The sequence below is a fragment of the Phalangium opilio genome, unplaced genomic scaffold (assembly GCF_054372755.1).
Source record: "Phalangium opilio isolate 3A_F unplaced genomic scaffold, DU_Popi_V2 ptg000070l_1, whole genome shotgun sequence".
NCBI classification, from domain to species: Eukaryota; Metazoa; Arthropoda; class Arachnida; order Opiliones; family Phalangiidae; genus Phalangium; species Phalangium opilio.
Genome location: NW_028324182.1, coordinates 13802055 through 13807956, shown reverse-complemented (window position 1 = coordinate 13807956; position 5902 = coordinate 13802055). Strand labels below are relative to the sequence as shown.

The 5902-nt window shown below is 35.4% G+C and overlaps 1 long non-coding RNA gene across 1 annotated transcript; it reads left to right on the top strand.

Annotated features, from left to right (window-relative positions):
* Positions 1 to 2074: 2074 nt before the first annotated feature.
* Positions 2075 to 3026, top strand: LOC149661821 (uncharacterized). Its single transcript, XR_016369126.1, has 2 exons — positions 2075 to 2422; positions 2498 to 3026. It is a non-coding gene; the product is annotated as an uncharacterized LOC149661821 (long non-coding RNA).
* Positions 3027 to 5902: the final 2876 nt, after the last annotated feature.

Below are 5902 nucleotides of genomic sequence, written 5' to 3'. Positions count from 1 at the left end.
TGACGCAATGCTTAAATATTTGATTTTGCAAAGGCATTTTTTCGCAACGAAATTCACTGATTTCTTTTTGACGCTAGGTAGCTATAAGTATAGCAGCTTACCCCTTTCTCTATCTGGATTCATTTTTTATACCACCGATGTTTCCAGGCGCCAGAATCTTCGCGTCCATTTGTCATTTTTTCACGCCCAGTTCGTTGCATATGTATACATTTTTCTTGGACCGAAATTTGAGGGGCTTTGTTTTCCAGACCGTTGGAGGAGTTTGGCCATCCGTTGGTTGAAAAAAAAAATGAAAAAAGGCTCGGGTCGACTTTTCAGCCTGAATCTTTTTCGTTTTCCTCGAGTTATTTTATGGACTTCTTGGGAGATGAAAAAGAGGAGGGGTTATAGGTGGTATCTAGGGGCACATTAATCAAGGGGATTTTTTCCCCAACGATAAAACCCTATTTCGTCTTTTGTCTTCAAAAGCAAAGTTACAAACGTGTTCTTTTGGGTTTTTTTATGTTTTCAAAGCGTCAATAGGGACTCATTTTTGTTGGGCTTCAGTATATTACCCAGGAGACGTTAGGCTTAACCGATGTCCATTTCGGACATTCATTTAGGAGAGTTGCATCAATTTTAACAACAGTTGACGACTTAAGTAAACAGGTTGACTTTATTTCAAATACCATTAACGCGTCTCAGTGTAGGGTCAGTTTTAGCTGGACGATGTCTTGAATAAATGGAACTATTTAAGAAGTTAAAACTTCAATTTAACCGGAACGGTTCTTAATTTTCGTCACTATAACTCTCTCTCTCTTATGGGATATAAAAATCTAAGCTTCGAATTTGCATATTAGAAGCTCAATTTTCTTTTTTAAACATGCATAAAATCTTTTCGGAGTCAATTATAAACTTTCCTTTTAAATATCCCAAAGTTTTCTAAATTTTTTGATATATATAGCTCAATTCAAATATTTTGCTTTTAATTCAGTTTAATATATAAAATATTTCCCTAACTTTGCATGGAAGCATATTCAAACTTATATACGTTTAGAAAAACGTGTATACATTTCTTTTGAATTTAAAGTTTGAAATATAAGGATAAACCGTACAAACTACGGTATATCCAATGTTTTTTTCTCAGAAATGATATAATAAAATTTTCATTAAATAGGCCTACATTGATGAAAGAAATGATAGCTATTAAGCCCTCTAAACTTTGATGTATAGAGGGATCGGAAGCAATTTTACTTCCTTTTTTTGGAAACAAAGTATCGGAAGGAAATTCCTATAATATTGTTAGCAAAGCAATTTCCAAGATTTTTAATACAATTTTCCAAGAATAAAGAAACTATTCTAGACAAGGAAATCAAACAGAGAGACTGCCATAAATAAATATACCCTTATATAAAAAATCTTTTATCTTTTCACCGAAATCTAGGAACCATTTGGCCTTTAATCGCGAACGTGATACGACCCGTAAATGCCATTGTTAAAACCAAACACTTCTTAAAATTTTTCCTCTTCTCAATCACGTCCCATCGTTACTGTATGGAACTTAGTGCGTAACTTTATCGAATGTAGATTAGGCCAAAGTTAAAAAATTGTTCAGTTTTATTTTTTAACTAAGCGTAATGTAGCTAACCCATTCCATTCTAATAGGGTGATACTGATAGGGGAGGAGCTACGGGGACGTGACGTCAATATTGTATTGTAGTCTAAATTGTAAGACCTGAGGTAAGAGATAGGAGGGCGTGACGCCACTCGTGAAAAGTCTTAAACAATCACTCAAAAGATTAAGATTTATTACTAATAACTTCGAGTTGTTCATTTTCTTTTGATTCTATGTATATATACTAAAAGTGGAAGCTCGGAGTAAAGTGCTTCCGATTTTTCCTTTCTCCGTTATAAGTCCCACTTCCGGTTTCCGTTATATTGTTACGTCACGATAATATTCTAGGTTTTCTGCTTTCAAAATTTACGATTTCTTTCCCCAAGCGGGATATAGGGTATGTAGAATAATAATGGAGGCAAAGGCTTAGCGAAAACGTTTTTACAGTCTGTTCGCGAACGACATAAGTAATAAGAGAAACCCGTTGAGAATGAGTCGGAAGTATGAAAATTAATTTACTTTAGCCTTTCGCGATATTACTTATCTAACCGCGATTTGCCAATAAAGTGGGCTAAATGGAATCATCAACCTCTCGATGGGAGACCACTTTTTCGGTTTCATTTTGTCCACCCATAGGAGTTCTCGCTGGCTTTTTACGATTCTTTTCAGTCTTAAAGTCTAAACCGGGATCACCTACATATCCAAGTTCCAGCTCATAAACGCTATAGAGGAAAGGCATCTAATGGTAGCATCCCTAAGGAAATAATACGGTCAAAGGCTTAAAAGTGTCATTAGTCAGTCTCTCGGGAATATATTTGGTATAAAAGGGTATTTGCCGTATTTACGTTCTAAAAGCTATAAAAATCCGTCTTAGATCTTAAGCCCGTATTGACCCCTGTTTAGCTTGTCGTACACCGAAACATTTTGACACTGAAGAAACCCAATGAACTGAACTGTAGTTTTGAAGAAAACATCGTGGTGCGCGACTGCATTAAGGGTTTTTCTTAGGTTTTATTAAAGCAGGGAATGTTGCCAGGGGACAGTTGTAAAAAACCGCCTTAAAAGAGTTGTCGTTTCTCTTCTTAACGACTCTTTTGGATGAACGTACGTACGTCTCCTGGTGCATCTTGTGATTAATCCTTCCTTTATTTGAGAATGTTTGGGCACTTTTTCCCCTTAATTACCAAAAGTACAGAGTTCATTACAAGTACCAAGGTACTGTACCTATGTCCATGCTAATTACATCATTTGTTTTCTTATTTTCGCTGGCTTCTGAAAGTTAGGTTTAACTAAAATGCTTGTTTACGCGACGAACTTTGTCCGCTACTAAATTAGCCTCTGAATATTTAAATCCGTATAAGGTGAAAATGTTTAAATATTTAATTATTCCTTACTTAATGTACTACGTCAAAAATAAATAAAACGAAAATTAAAGTTAGTTGAAAAATTCCGCGTAAAGTTTGCCTTTGATTTTAATTTAATTGCCAAGTAAAACCTTGAATAAATTATAAAACTTTTTATTTTATTTATGTTAGCCGGGCTAAGGTTAAAGTGCAAGGTTTAAAACATTCGCTTCTAAACACGTTGCTTATAGAAACCCAATGGGAATATTGCACTTCAAAGTTTTGCAAAATACTAGGTACATGCTTTCCTATTTTTTGGGGGACTTTAAAATATCAAAAAGAAAATAGAATTCTCAAGAAATCGGCCTTTAAACTCGGTCGTTCCTTTCTATCGTCACACGAGAATAGGGTCTCAGTTTGTAAAGGTATAACCCGAAAACTCCAAGGGAAAAGATTTATGTGGCATTTTTATATCACATAGAAAAGGGTTAAAGAAAAAAAAAAGAAAACCATACTTTTCCTGGAAGACGTTACTCATTCTTGTTGGTTTTACAAAAGTCGAGCTCGAGTCGCTTGGTCTATCTTTTTATATAATAGCGTCCGAGAGACCGCGAGCATCCCTGAAATCGAAGACCCCTTATGGTCCTTAAAACGCTCCAACAGGGCGTATAAAATTGGGTTCTGAATTATTGAGATTTCAGGTTTATACAGGGTGTTTCTGAAGTCATGGTATAAATAAGGGGGATGTATATTATTTGGGAAATCAATTTTGAGTCGTAAATATAACTTCTATCTCCGTTTTGTTTGTCCTAATTAAGGGATATGATTTGAGTGTTTTAGGGATGGTCCCTTAATTAAATTAGAAATAATTGTCTAAATCAGTTTCTTAATTAAATTTAACGGGGTCAACAGTAAAAAATAGAAATACCCTGTATACCCCTCAAAGTCATCCTACAGTGAATATAACCAATTTCAAAGTGAATGTTAAACTACATTAATAACAAAGAGGCTTAATTTTTTTTGTTACGAAAATGGAGCTCATTATTATTGTTGTTCTGGTATAAACTATAAAATTCAGCTTTTCCTTATGCATTTTTAACGAGTTTCTCTATGTTTTACATATTTAATAAAATAAAATATCCTCTCCTTTCTTCTAGATGTATATTTGCGTTAAAATATTTATATTATTAACAATAGCATTATTAGAAATGCTTATTAATAATAGAGGCGGGGAAAGTGGGGAAAAGGTTTGCCTTTGCATAGTTTCGTTCTATAATACCTTGACATTTCAGGCACCTAAGCTCATCAATATTTTATTTCACTAGTGATGCGAAAATTAGAAATGTTCAAGTGTGGTTTATTGTTATTTTTTGAAGGTATAAAAATAATAACGGTGTCTGACCAATTTCCTTTATGTCCTAAAATATGCACATAAATTCTCCAATGAAATGAAAACTAAAATTATTTTCGGGTCTCTTTCATTGTTTATTTAGTCACTTTTGGTTTCACTTTTAGCTCAAATGAATGGGTTACCAGTAATGTTTACTTCGTTTTTCCTTTGATTCGGAAATTCAAGGTGTGTAGTGATTGAAGAATTTCCGAGAATTCATTATCCATGAATGAATATGATGCAATGATTGCCTAAAGCTCGAAATCTTGAAGATAAATTGAAATATTCGTATCATTTACACCACCACGTTTATCCTTCTAGGTACCTAATTAGGCCTCAAAATGACAAGGTATTTACTTGATGGAACCCACTATTAATTCGAGGCGTGTATCGATAGACTTTATTGAGTTGTTAAATTATATAGCTCACTTTAAATTAGCCATGCACCTATAATATGTCGTCCCCAATTAAGAGAGTTACCATTTTGGTCTATATAGACCCGCTTGGCTTGTAGCGGTGTTATCTTCGAACTCTAGCAGCTCTCATATTGCGCTAAACGAGACAAATAGATTGAGAGAACGGAACAGAGCGTTGACTGAAACACGTGAAAGCGTCATCGATTGATGTATATAAAGAAGTAAATTAGTGTAAAGAAATAATAAGTCTCTTTCCTATCCCTTTTCTCCTTGCAAATGCTTCCCTAATGGAGGTTTCGCCAACTTTCGAGTAATATACTGTACAGATCAACGCACGTTTCATCCCTGATGGCGTAGCGCCGAATCATGGAACCTGCATGGCGCGACTCGGGATTTTTGGGGTAGAATGAAGGGGAGGTGAAGTTGGAAGACTTTGTTGACAAAACTAGATATCTCCAATAAGCAAACATCGGCGTGGCAAATTTGCGTGTCATTCGCTTCTCGTCAGAATCCGTGAACACCAGTCTCGAATCTCTCTGCAAAGGGATTGGGACTTCGGAAAAAGCGATAGGTCCTTTCCACGGATAGTAAAAGCCAAATCGGATTCCTCCCAACCGTTATGAATAAAACATTGCCTTTTGAAACCCGATACTGCAGTCTGCATCACCTCCTTCATCTTTCTCTCACTCTCTCTCTCTCCAGAATTCGCGTGAAAGCCTTAAGGACAAGGGTCTCGTTTTCTTTCATGTGTACCTCCGTCTCTCTTGACACTAAAACCAAGGGTTCGGATGCTTTTCCATCTATAGAGTGTTGTGATAAGTGATGAGGATTTCTATTAATCTCCTTTCGACAAAGGTTTTGAATGACTTTATCATTATGTAATCTAAGAACCAGATAAACACAAAGCTAAGTTCTAAACGAAAATTATGGGATAGAAGAAATATTAAACGACGAATGAACCATAAGAGGTGTTTGAAAACTTCGACGTTATTTACTTCTGATAATATGAGAAATTGGGGAAGATGTTATGTGTCCTACGTTCAGTTTACTTGCTATCTCGACTCTTATTGCGTTTTCAGCTTTTAGTAAAACGCTCGCGGAATGTTTGGGTCCTTGCTTGGAAGCATCGAAATAAAATCTTCCACTTGAAATTTCTCCA